Below are 18,753 nucleotides of genomic sequence, written 5' to 3'. Positions count from 1 at the left end.
GAATTTATTTGTCAAAAGCTTCAAGCCAATTTTTGAGAGAAACTGTTTAACTTGATTCAATTAAAGAATAATGAAACTTCAAACTTAACCATATTAGAAATGCAGACAAAGCCTTAGTATTCCATAATCATCTTCAGAATTATCTGATCAACTGTAAAGATGCTAAAGCCATCAATATTGCAAGCATGCATGATGAGAGGTCACCGTGATGCCAGGCATAATGGCCAGTGGCCATCAGTGGTTCAGAACTCTTTACATTCTGAAGGTGGAGAAGAAATTTACTTAGACTTTAATTTTGATTCTTAAGAAGAGCATTGCCATGTATGATCATATGCTATTGCCATTTTTTAAATGTGTAGGCAAACAAAAAACATGCTCAGTCTTCCTAATAAATAAAAAATAAACATTAAAAGGTAATCACAGAAAACAATTTCCATGTTCCATTTTCTCTTAATGCAGCAAAAACAAGAAGCATATAGAAAGAAGCTAGCATCAGGAATAATTAGAATAAGTCACTTAATATAAATTCAAGAAATGTGAAAACTATAGTCATAAAGGAAAATTGTCTAACATATGGAGTAGAGATTATGAATTAATTATATGGCATTTTCTCGGGAATATACTGCAGAAATTTCTATACCCAGTAAAAGATACAGACATATTTATTGAGTACTTATTCAGTGCTCAATATTAGTTGTTATCATTAAAACAAATAATAAATATATAAATAATTGCTTGAGATTGGTTCCGCTTGACAGTAAGATTACATCTACAGGTCCTATAGAATAATGAAAATCCTTTCAGTAGATATATAAATTATGAACCAATTACAAGATCAAAATTGTGTTTGCAAAAATACATTTGCAAAAATAGCTTCATCAGTTAACCCCATTTAAGCTCATTTTGATTTCTCAGGAAGTTTCTGTGGTTACCTAATTAGAATGCAGACTTTTGAAGACTTGTGAGATCTCTCGTGGGTCTTACATTTGTGAAGCCTACAAATATAATACCGGTAGAAACAAGTCAATTTCAAAGGGAAATAGGAACCAGGCTCAAGGTTTTCTTGAAGTATCCTTACATTTATAATGAGGTATTGGACATGGGTTCCATGATGGAATCCAACTTGTGGGAAGGCAGAACATTTTCTAAGCAATACTTGGTTTTCTTATTGGAGAACTGACAACTCATAAAAGCCCAAGAGCACCCTCTAGTGAAATTTCTGGAGTAGACCTAGGGGTTTGCTCTTGACCTCTGCTCTCCTTTCAAATGACCTTTGATCGCCCACAATATAGAAACTGGATTTTTACTTTCTGACTTTATCTTAAAACAATTTCCAGATTGCAAAGAAAGTGGTATGGTCGTCAAGTATTTCTAGTGGTAGAAATGCTTAAATGATAGAACCTGATATTCCATGTTCCCATGATTTTTTTTTATTTTACTTAATAATACCAGCCTGCTGCACATGACTTCTCCTATAGTCATATGTTAAAATAGTTTCTGGAACAAATATAACTAAATAAATACTGGGGAGCATGAGAAATGTTACTGAATTATAATACTCTTGCCCTTACCTCCACCTGTTTTATGCTTGCCACTCTTGGTTTGGGTACATAATATCCAGGAACTTCTTTAGTATTTAGCAATATTAGAGGTCAAGGGGAGCAGGCTGAGATAGTTAAGTCAAGGTCAAAAATTATGGGAGAGGTCAAAAAAGATTAAGTCCAAGTATTCATGCACTTCTTAGTTTTTATATGATCTGATTACTACCAAGATATCTTGAGCAGGAATGAACATGACATATCTCACAATGTTCAAGATAGCACCTTATTATATCAGAGCTGCAGCTAGAGAGATGAGTACAAAGCAGGCCCAATCTTTGCTGTAAATTAAAGCTGTGAATATAATACCATTCATTTACATCAATGGCTGTTATGTAATAAATGAAACAAAGCAAATCATGACTTGACTTTGTGGTAGCATGCTATAGAATGCTATTTTTGGAAGGAAACTTTTGAGATCTAAATCTCCCCATATTGGAAAAGAAATAAGCAAATGGATGCACTTAAATGTTAAGTTAACTTGCCCAAAATTATACAATTTGATAGTGGTAGCTTCAGGACTAAAATATAGGTTCCTTGTGCCATTCTAGTGTTCATTACTCTATAAGAATCCACTTACTAAGAGCTTATAATGTCATTTGAAACCATTTCATTCTCACTGGTTATTGGTTTTTATGCCTCTAGTAATTTATGGATATGTCTTCACACTTATAGTGAGAAAAAAAGTGTGTGTACCTTCTAATTTCATCTCTTTTCTTTCTTTTTAAAAAATCTTTTGAGAGAAAACATGCACGCACAAGCGGGGAATGGACAAAGAGAGAGGAAGGGAGAGAGAAAGAGAGAGAGAAAATCCCAAGCTAATAGCACGTGCTAATAGCACAGAGAAAATCCATGCTAATAGCACGGAGCCTGATGTGGGGCTCGAACTCACAAACTGTGAGATCATGACATGACCTGAAAAAAGAGTTGAACCCTTAACCAACTAAGCCACCCAGGCGCCCCTAATTTCATGTCTGTTCAATCTCTACTTTCATGAATGAAGAATAATACATGAAAGAATTTACATCTTTTGGTTAATATTAGGAAGAATACAAAAACATAATAATTTGATAGGTGTGATATTCTTGAAACACGGTGGCACACTATGTTAGCTTTGCACACCGAAAAAAAGTGGGGGGACCCATAAGTCAGTTTGATAGTCTAGCATTACTGATAACCACCTCCATGATTCTGTGTTCTAATAGTACTTACTCCCTAGTGTTGATGGAAGGATTGCATGAGTGAATGCATGAGTGAATGCAAATAAACCATGTGGAACATAGTTGGCATTAATTAAGTGCAGTATCTATATTAAATGTTAACATCAATTTTTTTAAAAAAAGAATAAGAATAAGGATATTACATTCTTAGCATTATCCAGTGGAAGTCAGAGCTATGACTCCTGTTAAATACTTTTTAGGATTATAGTATGATTTCTTGAAAATAAAAAACAAAAAAATTCCAAGATCTCTCCCAATTGTTGCTTTTAATTGAGAATGATTATATAAGGAATTGTCATTTGTCAAGGCATACTACATATTATTTTGGTAGAAGTTTCTAATTTTTTCAGTTCTCAATTAATTATATTTTTAGTCTTGGCTTTAACCTTAACCTTACCACATGTGACCTTAATATTCACCCTTTCTTTCATATTATTGATGATGTTTAGTAAGTGAGGTGGTTGTGTATGAGAACTCAAGGCACAATTATATAACTTCAGTTTTGCTGTAAAACTAATAATTTAATGAAGTTCTTTCCCTTATTCTTTGCATACTTTGCTATTTCTCAATACACAGTGTTAGTATTTGGAATCATAAAACCAGCATATATTAGAACTGGAAGATATCACGGAGATCAATAGGTCTGATTCCTGTCTCTTACAGATGAAACTGACACCCCAACAGCTAAGGTAACTGATGGGGTTTCATTCTCCATACTGACTGTTTTCATGATAGAAGACCGTAGTCTCTTATTTTTCTAAAAAGAACTGAATCTAGAGAACCAGTTGTTTAATTTTACACTGATATACCCTGAACCAATAGATTGACAATATAAGTCAGTGTTATCTATGAATGGACAATACACAGTTTTAAAAATCTATCTATTCAGTAGGACAATATGCCATGTGTGCTTGCCAGCTTTGTAATTCCTGTCACTCTACAGTGATGTTAAAGCCCACACTGAAACTCGTAAGTGATCATCTTTAAGAATTCTTCTCCAGCCATGCAACTAAACAGTCTCGGTAATGAGACTACATGGTCTCTGCATGGTCTACTAAATACTTGTAGGAAGTGGAACCCCCTTCTGGAGTTATGAGAGAAATATCACTTCGAAAATGCCTTTAAAAGTGCTCCAGCATAAACATTACACTGGAACATTTCATTAGCTTTTTGAGAACAATAAAGAAATGTGGAGCATAATAGGCTAATATGTTTAAGTGGCCTTGGTAGAACCCTACTTAACTCAGTGGGATTTTCTGCAGCATGCAGAGGTGGAAAACCATTCCCTACATATTTATTGTGTAGGACTGCCTCCTTCTTTATTGCATGCAGTTTATATCAAAGGGAAGTGACTTTACCTGTAATTCTAAAATGAAGAAAGTCTCAAAATACAAGTTTTAGGAAAATCAATATTTAGATATGATGATGGACAACCAGCAGCGCTGGCTTTTGGCACTCGGGCTATCTGTCAATAAAGATGGAAGAGGGGCCAAGTTCAATCTCATTATTTCCTAGCCTCGTAAGTCTTACGTAGCCATTAGGGTATTAAGATTCGTAAAGTCTCTAAATTCCTGAAGTAAAAGGCAAGATGTAAGCCAAATCTTATTGGTCACAAACTGCAAAACCTAATTAAATTAATAAAAATGTTCAGTTACCTAAGTCAGCAATAAAACTTTTCTGCACAATATTTTGAGTTAAGTAAAATGATAAGTTAATGAAAAATATAAAAGGGTAATTTTTATGGTTTTATTAAAATTCCATGAGACTGCACTTAATATATTCCTGGACTTCCAGTATAATCCTTTCCAGTACTCTTTATCTCTCTGAGCTTCCATTTTTCTCTGTCATAAATTGGGACTCATTAGGCTTAGGAACACTGTGATCATTGTGATTTTCTTGAGCTTGTAGGGAAAAAAAAATGGGTGTAAATTAAGCCCACAATTATAACATTTTAAATAAGTTCAAATAGACATTCATGATGACAAATTAAAAGTTTCCCTATAGGTGTTGGTTTTCTTTGTGTAGACAACTTGTCACCAAAATTTATTGAAAAGTAAGAATTCCTATTTTTATGGCATTGAATTAATGATACAAAAAAAAGCCTCTTGACTGACAGCTCTAGTGGCTGAAGTGGCATATTTAAACCATTATGTTTGTTTGTTTCACTTACTGTCAAACTCTGTCTTAGAATTACTATCAACTGGTTATAATGATAGATGGAATCTGTCTTTCAGTTCCAGGATATGTTTTGTATCAAAAGTTTTTCTTCATTGGTTTTTGGAATCTATAGGCAAAATAATACATAAACACAAATGTAAATCCCAGCTGTAATTGTTTCTCAGCATTTGGTGACATCATAAATCCCTTAAGATTTATACTCACATTGTATTGTAAATATCACTAGAACCACTCAGTAGGAGGATGAAAAAATCTAAACCAAACTTGAAAATAATGCATATGCTTCTTCTCACTATGAGGAGCGTTTCCTAGCTACCCTATTTACCCCAGTGGAATTTTACAAAAATGTTCCTGGCGCTCAAAGTTGATCTAACAAAGAATCAAGTGGGTTTAATTTAAAATTCACTCCTAAATATGTTTGCTGGTTTTGAAATTCTGATTTTGTGCTTATGTAATACAAAAACAACTTTGGTTTTAAAACGAAAATTGGCAAAAATAGTAGTGCATTATTATGTGTTCTAATCACGTATGGTGTTTTGAAAAAAAGGATTCAAAATTGACAAAATTATTTCATTGGCATTGCAGTTCAACTGCATGGCTTTTCTTTCCCACAAGTTGCATAAAGTACAAATAAAATCAAATATTTCTTAAATGTGTAGTATATGAACTTCTTGATTTTCATAATATATAATCTAGCAATTGCACTAAAGACAAATTTGCATTCTGTGTTTTTGCATCCTTTGCCTTACAGAGTTTACTATGTTGCAGTTTATGGTCAAGTCTTTAGTGTGCTTTAGCATCAATTTTAAAGTGTCTGTGGTTCTCAAAATCAAGAGTTGCCCCCAGTAATATGGATAATGCTCAGATTCTGATATCAATGGCCCAGGCTTCTTTGATTTTTCTTATAAGTGCTTTTTTTGGTAAAATATATAAACTTAGAAACAGAAGTTTCCTTGGCTCATATTATACTCAAGAGACAATGATGATACTGAAGTCCTTTTCATAATCAGGGCCTTTGTAGAGATTGTCCAGGTAGTCTTAGCCAAAATATCCCTCTCATTGTACTCTACTCCAGGGCAACATGTGGCGTGCCAGCTGGATGCCCTCCCTACATGCCTCAGGTGGCCACATTTCAATGGTGTCTATAGAGCACAGGCCAAATTCTCATTCTCTGTGTTAATCAGTGGGAGAATTCCCATAGAAAATGGGATGGGAGCATATTTTAGGAAAATTCAAAGAGATTATCCAGATGATTAGGCCAGGACATTGTAAATTCGGGTTTTATGTAGAATTTCTATAGCATTATCTTACTTGACCAAAGAATGATAAAAAATTTGGATATATTTAGAAATTAAAAGTAATCATGCTTTTTATTCCACTGTGATTTCTCCAAAGATAATCCTACAAAAATTTTCTTTAGATACAATAGAAACTCATCTTGATTTATAACATCAAAGACAACTGATGTACCTAGTAATATAATTTGATTGAACTTTTTCCCATGATCTTGAAAGGATCTGAATTCTACTTATAGAAGTCTCATTATACCTCTCTTTTCAATTAAATTCTAATCAATTCTACAAGTATTTAGTAAGTGCTTAGTATGTACAAAACACTGAGATAGATGCTCTGAATAATTCTGTGTATGATACTTAATATGTGTAACATATTTTTCACGTTCATTATCTTATTGGTGTGGTAAAGATTCACTTTATAATTATTACTTATCTAAATTGCCTAGATGATACTATATTTTGAATTTAGGGTAGAGTTTTGTTTTTGGTGAGTCCAGAGACCATTCTAGAAGTACATTTAGTTTCTCTTGAATGAAAAGATAAAGGCATATCATTATATCATTTTATTAAGCTGAGTTGGGTTGAAAATAGTGGTGTTTCTGTTGGTTTTATATGTCATTAGGCTCAGTCTCCAGTGCATTTGTAATGACCTAATTGAAAAGATTTGTCAACATGTTCACAAAAACAGTTTATTTTCAATTTTAAGGCAATATTCATTTATTGTATTTCATATAATATCTTTTTTAAGATCAAAAAATTTGATTTCTCCATTAACTACTCATATTTAAAATTATATCAAATTCTACTGTTCAACCATGAAGTCTGTAAGTGCTATACAACTGATGGAGAATAGGTCTGAAAGCTATTATTCTCCATTTAGCATATACATTATTCTCTAATATTGTTGCATCTAATGTATATTGAAATGTTCTATTTCTATATTAATATTACATTATAAAGTCCTATTTCTACATATTTCTGAGATTTTTCAAGTCATTTCCTCAAACCTACTTTGTAAATACTTTAAAACAACCTCAGTTTTATTTTTATTTACCTTACTTCTCTTATCCATAGTGTTGAAATGGGATTTATTCTTTAGCATTTTTAATATTTTCAAAAAATTTAAAGAGAAATCATCCTCATTTTAAGCACTGAACATATCATTCTCTTCACAAACCCAAACCTCAAAAACAGGTAGGAACATCTTTATTTGCTTTATTTCCAATATCAAATTTGCAAAAAGGCACTCTCTTGGTAACCTTCAGCTATGTCACCCTGGGTGTTTGGCCAGAGGGCAGTCATGTTGACCCCATCTGCAAAGGCTGGCTAACCTAGAATCTTGGACTGTTAGAATCCCATTCATCAAGGTCCACATAAAGTAAGGTAGGTGGGAAGCAGGAGGACAGATGGTAGGGTCGGCAGCAAGGAACTTGTTCGTTGACATTGATATAGACCCTTCTTCTTGCCAGAGTGACTCCATGGACTTGTTTTGGCATGGAAGACTAGGCCAAAGCTATCGTCTTAATAGAAGGTGAGCTGCAGGCAAACTGGAGAGATCCATGCACAGTAGGTGTTTAGGGTTGGCTTAGATTTTGTCTATCAGCTTGACTGTCATACATACTTGATTGATGTGCAGTGGGGCTTGAAAGTGCTGCATTGATGTTGAGGACTGTGTCATAAGGTTCCTGATATGGTGCACATGTCTGAATGGAGTTGGACATTGACTATCCTTGCCTATGCCAAGCAACACCAGACTTGAGTGCATTATTCTGCAGTTGAGTAGCAGATGGTGAGTGCAGACGTTTGGAGGGGGTGTGCCTTCAAACACAATATGGAGCCAGCAAACTTACTTAGAAGGTTACTGCATGTCTTGACTTTGGCAGCTATTTTTTAAGCACTGATGAAAAATCTAAGTCCCATCCATTGTTACTCTCAGAATATTCAGCATGGCTGGTGTTCCAGGCAAAGGAGATGTGACAATCAAATACACTATTCACTGTGTTGGTCACAGTTGGTTGAAGGTGACTTCTTGGTGTTGGCTTAATGGGCTAGATAAACATTCTCAGATTGAATATTACTGAACTTGATACCAAAATAGTTATTAACAAAATAGGTAAACTTCATGTAGAAGTGGTCAGAGAAAGGGCCAGCAGAGCATTGGAAGAGCATTGTGGTCAAATATGGTACTTAAGAGTGACTTTATTTTCCTTTGCTTTTAATTCAGGAGATATATTATGTTCTTTGGAAATAAAATAAGAAAATCAAATATCTCAATAGAAGTTCCTTATGCACAAAATTATGGAGATCCACAAATGAATGAGCACAATAATTCCATATATATAAGAAAAGTGATTTCTATTGGTGTTTGTTTTCCCGAGTGGGTTCTGAACACATATAAATTCATTTTAGGTTTAAAATAAAGGTTTTGAGTTTTTATTTTCAGCTTAAAACATAAAATATGCTCATTGCATATAATTATGGAAATAGAAAAAATGTATAGTGCATAAATTTAAATCAGGGATGAACAATTCTAAGATTTTGCTCTGCTTCCTTCCAATTTTATGTATATTTCTAAGTGGATGTGGATGTGTGTGTGTGTGTGTGTGTGTGTGTATTTTCTTTAAAAATTTTGGATCATGTAGTCAATATTATGCTTTTTTCAATTAGCATTAATTATATTATTAGTTCTCAGCATCGTGAAATACTTTTAATGGCTGCACAATATTATGTCTTATTTACGTACCAAAAACTTTTAGACTTCTCCATATTTCACATGTAAGTTATTTTCCACCATTTTTCCTACTACTCTGACAACCATTCTTACACACATACTTTTATCTACATCTTGGATTATGTTTTCAGCATCATTTTTAGAAGGTTGATTTCTGGGGTAGTGTATGTAAACTTCTCAAGGTTCTTTTGATAACTCTTCCCAAATTGTATATGAGAGTGCTTTTCTAAGTACACTCTTACCTCCTTTGAATAGTATTATTTTACAAATATTTACTAATTCAGCAGGCAAAAAAAAAAAAAAAAACACCCTTGTTTATTTTGTTGTAATTTGCAACAATTTGATTAATATGGAGCTGGAATGTCTTTCATATGCTTATTTGCCATTGTTTTTTTTTCTTACTGTAAATTGTTTGCTCCTGTTCTTTACTCAAGTTGTTGTCTTGATGATTTGCAAGATATTTAAAATGTTAAATCACTGCTTTTGTCAACGTAATGTAAAAATGTTTCTCCCAGTTTTCATATTCCATTGAATAGTTTTTGTTGTTGTTGATGTGAGAAGCAACACAATTCTATTATATTGCTTTCCCTATGACTGTGCCTTTGCTTTTATCTTCTTTTTACCAGCTTGAAGTCTGATAAGAACTCACCATTTTGCTGGTATTATCATGATTTTATTTTGTATTTTTAATTTTCTATTCCTTCCAGAAACTATTTTAGCCTAAGGTATGTGATAAGCATCTCGATTTTGCTCCCCATAGTTAATCAATTGTCCCCAAACCATTTCCCAATTGGTACCATCTTTATTGCTTACTAATTTTTATCAACATTAGGATCTATTTTTGAATTATCTGTTCTTTCACTGGTTCTATACTGTTTCCATTAGAGCTTCATAGTAAGTTTACACATCGGTTAAGTCAAACCTTCCTTATTTTTCTTTTTTCAAAGATACTTGGCTGTATTGTCACCTACTCATTTTTCAGAATTAACTTACTGCATTCAGTTTGTAAAAATGTTCCATTGGAATTTTTATTGGAATTTTATTAAACCTATAAATTAATATCAGTATCTTTGCAATATTGTCTTCACATTCAGCAGCATCGTATGTTTTTATTTATGTAATGTTTTATAATAAATAAATTGTGTCTTTCTATTCATATAGGTACCCAAATTCTTTATTATACTTAAGTAAAGGCATGCTATGTCCTTGTTGTTGTCCTTAATTGTGTATATTCCAAGAAAAGCCATATTTTCTTTATAATAGTTTTGTTATGATTTGTTAGGATTTTACATAATTTTTAAAATTTTTCAATGATTCCAATAGTGCAGCCAACATTCATCTTCTTATATAGATACAATAAAAAGAAAAGGAAAAAAATTTTTTTCTATGTGATGAGAACTCTTATGATTTACTGTCTTAACAACATCATTGTATATCATATAGCAGTGTGTAATATTTATTATCTAGCTACTTTATTCAACTTTCGTAATAATTTTTTAGTTAAGTTTTTTGTCTTGAGTTTTTTAAGGTCATTAAATTATCTGCAAATAATGACATTATCATCTTTTTTCCTTTTTATTTCTGTTTAATACCCTGTTTCATTACTGGAAATTCCAAAACAGCTAAGTAACCATGAAGATAGGAAGCATCATTGTTCTTGATTATGTGGTAATGTCTCTAGTTGTTTGTTTGTTTTTTTTTTTCCCGTAGTCACAAGGTGGATATTAGTTGTTGATTTAAGACATTCTTTAGAAAACTATTTCTAACCCTTTCTTTGTTTATTAAGAATGAGTGTTGAAGTACATTACATGCCTTTTTGAATAAATATTTTTAAACTCTAACTGATGGACATAGAGTTCTATTGTGATGTCTTTTTCAATTCAGGTCAGTTCTAACACACATTTATTCAGTACTTACACTATGTGCCAGAAATTGTTTGCTGGGCATTAGAATTCAGATGCATAGTTTCTTTCTCTAAAAACATAGGATTATTCGGAGCATGATAATTCAGCAAGGGATTTATAGTAATTGATTTCCCATTATTAAATTGTCCTTGCATAACTAGTAAAACATCACATTTAGTATTTTATGAAGAACACTTTGAAGGCTTTTATAAACCAATTGTATACCATGTCAAAATGTGGATTTTAAAAATTGCTAAAACTAAAATTATTATTTAAAATCAAAATTATGAGTTTTTACATCTGAAATAATAGTGTTCAGATTCTAATCAAGAACATCTATAAAACCTGGTACCGTCTCAGAAAATTCATAGACCTCTATAATATAGATTGCGTATGTTCTATACAATCAGCAAATTGGAATTCCCAATCATACTTTATCACTTCTTATATCATATGACACAAATGATATGTGATTTGGGGGCAAATCACTTTTATGATGCCAACATTGTGTTTTCATTTCTCTGGGAGTCTTCTGTATTATCTGTGGGATTTAAGTGTCCACTTACATTGATTTATTTTCAATGAAGTTTTTTAAAATTAATTTTATTGCTTTAATGGAGTTTAGCATAATGTTCCTAGTTTTTCCAATCCACTGTTTTAATTTATTTTATTTTTCAGAATTCTTTATTTTGTTCTTTTATATAATATGCATGAGCATCTGATATTTTAAAACTATACCCTTTTGACCACATTCTTTATATTTCACACAAATCAAATCAGCAAATAGTGATCAAGAATCAATTTTCTAGTTAGCATCATGCTAGTTGTTATGAATTGTAGTAGAGAAAAACATAAATCACAAACTCTCAGGAAACAAATTTCTAGTTGGTAGATAAGATGTAAACAAGAAAAAAATGCATGACAGCAAATCCGAATGAAATATTTATGTTTATAGTAGCTAATATAAATATGATCATAGTCTTGTTTTGCATTCAAGCAAATGTATTAGAATTTACAATGCACCTTTTGTATATTGACCTCACCCTCGTCTCTTCATACTTTTCCTGTTCTATTGTATCTTTACCATTATTTCTTCACCTGCTGCTTAAATGTTGTATTTACTTTTGCAAGATTTTTAAAATTCTATTTGGAACAACACCAGATAGACAAATGTCATGCACATTAATTTCTGAAATATTATTAGTGATAATTTGTCTCATACAAAGATGGCCTTGCCCAGCATTTGGAAACAGGAGTAGTGCAGGCTACTGTAATTGTAGACGAAAATCATTGCTTTCTGAATCTCTTATTTCATTAAAAAACTTGCCCTGATTTTTAGAACCATTCACACAAGAGATAACATGTAAAGTAGGAGAAATCCAAATGCTAACATGAAGTTAGCATCTCTACTAAATGGGAATTTTAGCAGTAATCTTTGGTGTATTAAGGAAGTAGAGTCCTATCCTTTGGGCTTTGATGAGATTTTGATATCATGGAGATATCTATTTTACACTTTAGCATTTGATCTATGTTCTAAGTTATAACCTTAGAATTTTATCATATTTTGGAAAATTTATATCCCCCTCAATTTTTAGTGTCTGCATTGCATAATGTTTGTCATAGACCACAATACCTATCCCTGTGGAACTGTTATCCTATCTTAATTCAGAAGTAATAGTATTGATTAAGTAATATTTACAGCTTCCAAACTTCAAGGCAGTTTGTCAGTCACCACTCTCTCTAACCTTACTATGAGCTTCCTGTGTGGTATCATTCATCTGAGGTCTTATTAAAATGTAAATAAATTACATCCAGCACACTTCCTCTATTTGCCCAGCTTGTTACTATATCGAAACAACTGTCTTAATGAAACACATATTGATGTATTGTGTATTTCCGTGCTAAACCAAAGTGAGGAGGAAGTTATGTGAATATAAAATAGAACCTACTTCATAACAGTTTTTGTTAAAGCATTTTATGAATTGGAGATAATCTGAGCCATGGGAAATGATGTAATTCTACATGACAGAGCTCACGGAAAGAGGATAGCTCCTCAGATAGAATTGGATTAGACTCTTGAGATACATGCTTTCGGGCTTTTATAGTGCTTTACCTTTGTAAGCACAGCTAACTCTCGGGTTTTTATACTAATATAGTGTTGTGGTAAATATAGTAAAAATAAAAATAAACAATCTTGTTATCTAAAATAATTTCTTTTTGGCCTCCATATACAACATTTGACTTTTTAGCATCAAAATACCATTTTATTTTTGTTTTCCATGGGTTAACATCCATATTTCTAACATCCATGTTATGGAACAGAAATGGTCTAACATTTGTGTAATGTCACATTTTGTTACATATGATAATCTTCACAGGGCATGATTGGATAAAACTGAACTCATGTAATAATGAGCAATAATAATGAGTAATAATAAGAATGAATAATAATTAATAACAGACCTATGAAGCATAATAGTACGTGGTTCATTGCTAAATTAGTTTGTAACAAATAATTATTATTGTTGAGTGCATACCAAATAGTGGGAATGGAGGCAACTGAATGATGTGCTGGAGAAAAAGAAGCCAAACTGGGATTGAAATTTGTCATGTTTGAATGAAATGCTGAAATGCCAGTAGTAATTGATGGTCTCTGTGATCAGACTTTCTGGGTTTTTTTTTCTTCTTCTTACACTCTTCTGTATTTTCCTGCGTGTGTGTGTGTGTGTGTGTGTGTGTGTGTGTGTGTGTATGTTTCCCAATGGGCATGTATACTTTTGTAGTCAGGAAAAGTTTATGTACAAATATGTTATGTATTATCCTCATTTGCAAATAATTCATTGAGTTAACTGTATAAAGTCTCCTAGGGAGAGTGAAAGCCATGAGCGAAATTTATTTAAAAAAAATTTTTTTTAATGTTTATTTATTTTTGAGAGAGAGAGACAGAGCATGAGCTGCGGCAAGTTGGAGGGGGGGGGCAGAGAACGAGAGAGCAATGGAGACACAGAGTCTGAAGCAGGCTCCAGGCTCTGAGCTGTCAGCATAGAGCCCGACGCAGGGCTCGAACCACGAACTGTGAGATCATGACCTGAGCTGAAGTTGGACACTTAAGTGACTAAGCCACCCAGGCGCCCCACCATGAGCTAAATTTAAAGGCAAAGTATTCCATTGCACATATAATCCATTGTCTCAGAACTTATTGAAGTTTTGATATCACTTTCTCAGTTTGAAACTTCCAAACTGGAGACGGCTTAATCAAGGAAATAGTAATAACATGAATAACATTATGTTCTGCACCCACTTTTTGACTCAACTTAGGACAAAAAGCTTTACTATGTTGAGAATATGATCTGCTATATGTTGTCGTCATCTATGGTGAAATTGTTAGAAGGATCCTTTATCTCCTAGTCTGTTTCAAAGTTAGTTTCCTCAAGGAGAACTGTATGTATAACTACCATCCTGTTTAGTCCAAGTCATAGAGACTCAGGTTCATGTAGTTAGGGCATTACTAGGAGGCTTACCTGAATATTTATGTAACATGTAACAGAAAGCCAGCTAAATATTAATGGAATTAATTATTTTTGTTAGAAATACTATAGAAATATGTTACCCTAGGCCTCTGTTACTTACATAAATGTTTAGTACAACTTAGAAAAATGTGACGTCTTTCAGCACCTTTGTGCAAATTATAAAAATAGTTTGCTCCAGCTGATGCAGCTTGGGCCAAGGAGGATAGCTTCTAGAGTGGAGCACACCCCTAGATTGGGTGCCCTTGTGCAGGACACAACCTGCACACTCAGTCACGACTACCCTATGTTCTATGCTTTATCAATGATTTGGAAATAGGTTCCATACTGTTCTTTTCTTGCGCAGAAAGCCAAGAATCACCTTCAGGTGACTTAACAAAAAGATGCTTATCTAAGCTTTAAGTTAGTCTGGGACCCTGATGATACAAATCTATTACTTCGCTTCAGACATCTGATTTGAATAGCATTGAGGTAGAAGGAAATGAAATAAAGTCACCACAAAAGCACAGATGAGTTTATCAAGTCTGGCTCCTAGAAGACCTAGGTGACATTTTGAAATTGCATCTAAAATTTTGGGATATCTTACTGTAACTTTAGATGGCTTGATATACAAAGGGTAAATAAAAAGAGACATAGATGGACATCTCCTTGTTCTGAGAAGAAAGAAAGATGTTTTAAAAGACATGTAGATATATGTTATACATATACATGTAAATAATATATAAATGAATGTAAATAAAATATAAAGAAATATATGATATAAGTGAAATAATTGAAAACTAAAAACATAAGGTAAAAATGTAAGAATTAGAACTATATATTAAAAAATCATCTTTTATAGAGTCTTATATATATTTACAAATTGGGTTCTTAACCATATGTTTTGAAGAAATACATTGCCAATACTCAGACTAGAAAGAACTGTCTTCCTCTAATTCTCTTCATTATATAAAGGGATCACTGTATTATATCATAAATACCAATGATAGATACTCACTTTTGTGAGAAACAAAGAATATTTTATAGGAATACTTCTATCTCAGTGATGTGTAATTTGGTATTTTCAGTCTTATAAGATACAGACTAGGTAGATGACACTCCGTTCTGATATAATTCAAAGGAAGATTTTAGAGTATCTCTACATGCTAAGACCTAATGGAAGAACTGCAATTTTTTATAGATATTATTTCTCTAAGTTATGCCTTTAATTGAGATAACAGTGAATTCTAGACTGTATGACTGGAAAACAGCTATTTTTGTTAATTAATAGCAGAAACAGTAATCAAGTTAGGGGGTGGGTTGAAATTCTATTGTAGAAATTGCAAAGCCCAAGAAAAACACACAGCCAAAAAAATGTCCATCCACTTTACCTGAGAAATTAGCTGGAGAAGTGCCATTTCGTAGGACCAAAAAAAAAAAAAAAAAAAAAAAAAAAACCCTCTTTAAACATTTATTTTCATTCTGCCATAACATACAGACAAATGGGAGGTGGAGGCTCCAGTTTCTTCTTTGCTACAGCATGGATATTGTCTAATTCTCATTAGGTGAGGGAATTTCATCACATGCTCCATCACCAGACTTATTTGTGTCCTTAAGCAATTTATGTGATGTTTCCATGCTTTATCTTATGGATTAGATTCCTTTTTTTTTTCCAAATAGAAAGAGTAATATTTACTTGTTACAGGTTCCTGGGTTAAAGGTGAATTATTATGACATTTCAGTAAGATGAAGTTTGGTGAATACTTTGATTTCTTTGACACTTTATAAATGTGAAGGATTAATGTTGATCCAGAAATGTCAATAAGATATTCAAAGTTAATGCATCATACACGCTGAATTTCTACTGCACAAAGTTTGCTGATTTTCCCATTCCTTTCAATCTCCATTTAGAAAAAAAATTTTTTTGAAAATCCTAGAGGCAGATACTATGTGTTTATCTCATTTTATGTGATGAGTGATTTTATAAATCTATTCATAATTTAAATGCTCTAGAAGAATCTATTCTCAAGAGAATTTTCTTGTGGATCATTATGTAAAGGAAAAATCATTTTTAAAGTGCATATTGCTCCCTATTTCAATATGGGAACTTTCTGATTTACAAGAGTGTTTAAGCTCCCAGAGAAGTATATTCCTTTGGTATGTTCCTGAGGAAATATGGATTGGCCATGCCAGGAAACTATGAGTGAATAAGTTGGAAAATACTAACTTGATTCACTTCAGTATTTGGGCCTCTTTATAGAGATCTTGGAGCTACTACTTTGTATGAGATTAAATCTAGATGGCATGTTCTCCATAATTGCTTGGAATGGGTTTATTCTAGCTCAGTCCAGCTCCAAATTTTCTAGCAATCCATTTTAAAACATGTAATTCTAGCTCCTCTCCTTGACTGATTTCCCTCAGGTCTATAAAGTCATGCAGAATTGGGGCTCCTGGGTGGCTCAGTCGGTTAAGTGTCCGACTTCAGCTAAGGTCATGATCTCACGGTTCGTGAGTTCATGCCCCACGTCGGGTTCTGTGTTGACAGCTCAGAGCCTGAAGCCTGCTTCTGATTCTGTGTCTCTCTCTTTCTCTGCCCCTCCCCTGCTCATGCTCTGTCTCTCTCTGTCTCAAAAATAAATAAAAAACATTTTAAAAATTAAAAAAAAAAAATAAAATTTAAAAAAAAAAATTTTTTTTTTCAACGTTTTATTTATTTTTGGGACAGAGAGAGACAGAGCATGAACGGGGGAGGGGCAGAGAGAGAGGGAGACACAGAATCGGAAACAGGCTCCAGGCTCTGAGCCACCAGCCCAGAGCCCGACGCGGGGCTCGAACTCACGGACCGCGAGATCGTGACCTGGCTGAAGTCGGAGGCCCAACCGACTGCGCCACCCAGGCACCCCATAAAAAAAATAAAATAAAATTTTAAAAAAGTCATGCAGAATTCCCATAAGGGAGGCATTGCCCCTTCACCCTCATCCTCCAATTACCTCCCAATCCTCATGATTGACAGACATTCTTAATCTCCAAAACTTTTAAACCTTTTAGAAATGTAGTGGAACAGGCAATTGAGGATTTGCTATATACATGTAACCATCATGGAAACTTTCATTCAATGGCAGTTGGACCTCCCCACCCACCCATACACACCCTTGCAGCTGGGCCTCCACATCTTGCATTACAAGGAAAAGAATTAGGCAATGGTTATCTGTTGAAGGAATATCATAATTTTTTATGCTCACTATATAAAAGGAGATCATAAATTATATCACCCAAACTGGATACTTCTGAGAGTAAAAGGGGCCATATTAAAAATTGTGGTGAGACAAAAGGCATAAGTGAGATCTGGTATTTTAGCTGGGACTACCTCCACTACTTACCCTTCCCCAAACTCCATTGAAAACAATAGATCTTCCAGGACAGGCTAAGCCATGAAAATTCACATCGTCTTGACTTGATGGAGTAGAACATGAAAAACCACATGCCCCTAGGTGTCACAAACCAGAGAGGGTCCAAGGTATCCACATACCCAAGGCTGACCCTAGAGCCTTGTGCAAAGAGAAGAGGAATGCCAGTGAAAAGTAAGATTCAAGGAAAACATGTTAAACTGTCTGAGCTTTGAATGCATTTCCATCCCATACATATATTTATCAGCAAAGGAATATTAGCTTATTGCCTCCAAGACAAATTATTAGATGTGAAATACAAACTGTACTGACATAGGGGCAAGGTTTACCTAAAAAATGAAAATGAGAATTACAAAAACTGACCAGAGACATCAGCATCTGCACAGCTTGAGGGAGACAGACCACACAGAATTAGATTGATAAGTCACTAAATAAACAAATAAGTAACAAGCCCCTGGAAGGAAAAATCAGAAGCTAGAGTTGCTATAATATATTGTATAAAATGTCAGTTTACAAGGAAAAAAGTATCAGATATATAAGGAAATGAGTGTAACTAATACCCAGTTATGAAAATAGTTAATAGAACTATGTCTAGGTTGGAGGGGGAAGAGCAGGTGTCAAATTTAGCAAAGACTTGAAAGCAGCTATTGTAAATATACTCAAATAACTAAAGAAAACCATGTTAGGGGCGACTGGGTGGCGCAGTCGGTTAAGCGTCCGACTTCAGCCAGGTCACGATCTCGCGGTCCGTGAGTTTGAGCCCCGCGTCAGGCTCTGGGCTGATGGCTCAGAGCCTGGAGCCTGTTTCCGATTCTGTGTCTCCCTCTCTCTCTGCCCCTCCCCCGTTCATGCTCTGTCTCTCTCTGTCCCAAAAATAAATAAACGTTGAAAAAAAATTAAAAAAAAAAAAAAGA

General features: G+C 33.7%; 1 protein-coding gene across 15 annotated transcripts in view; it reads left to right on the top strand.

The window, feature by feature from the left end:
• ZBTB20 (zinc finger and BTB domain containing 20) overlaps positions 1-18,753 on the top strand; it is a 774,657-nt gene that overhangs the window by 274,881 nt on the left and 481,023 nt on the right. The window contains exon 1 of one of the 15 annotated variants that reach the window (XM_040484993.1): positions 7,758-7,822. The exons of the other annotated variants lie outside the window; for them this stretch is intronic. The gene's annotated coding sequence lies outside the window, so the exon portion shown is untranslated. Of the gene's footprint in view, positions 1-7,757; positions 7,823-18,753 lie in introns of those variants that run through there. 15 annotated transcript variants of the gene reach the window in all.

The sequence above is a fragment of the Herpailurus yagouaroundi genome, unplaced genomic scaffold, assembly GCF_014898765.1.
Source record: "Herpailurus yagouaroundi ecotype Mexico unplaced genomic scaffold, PumYag 162, whole genome shotgun sequence".
Taxonomy (NCBI): domain Eukaryota; kingdom Metazoa; phylum Chordata; class Mammalia; order Carnivora; family Felidae; genus Herpailurus; species Herpailurus yagouaroundi.
The sequence above is the reverse complement of the archived record's forward strand: the minus strand, read 5'-3'. Positions and strand labels throughout refer to the sequence as shown.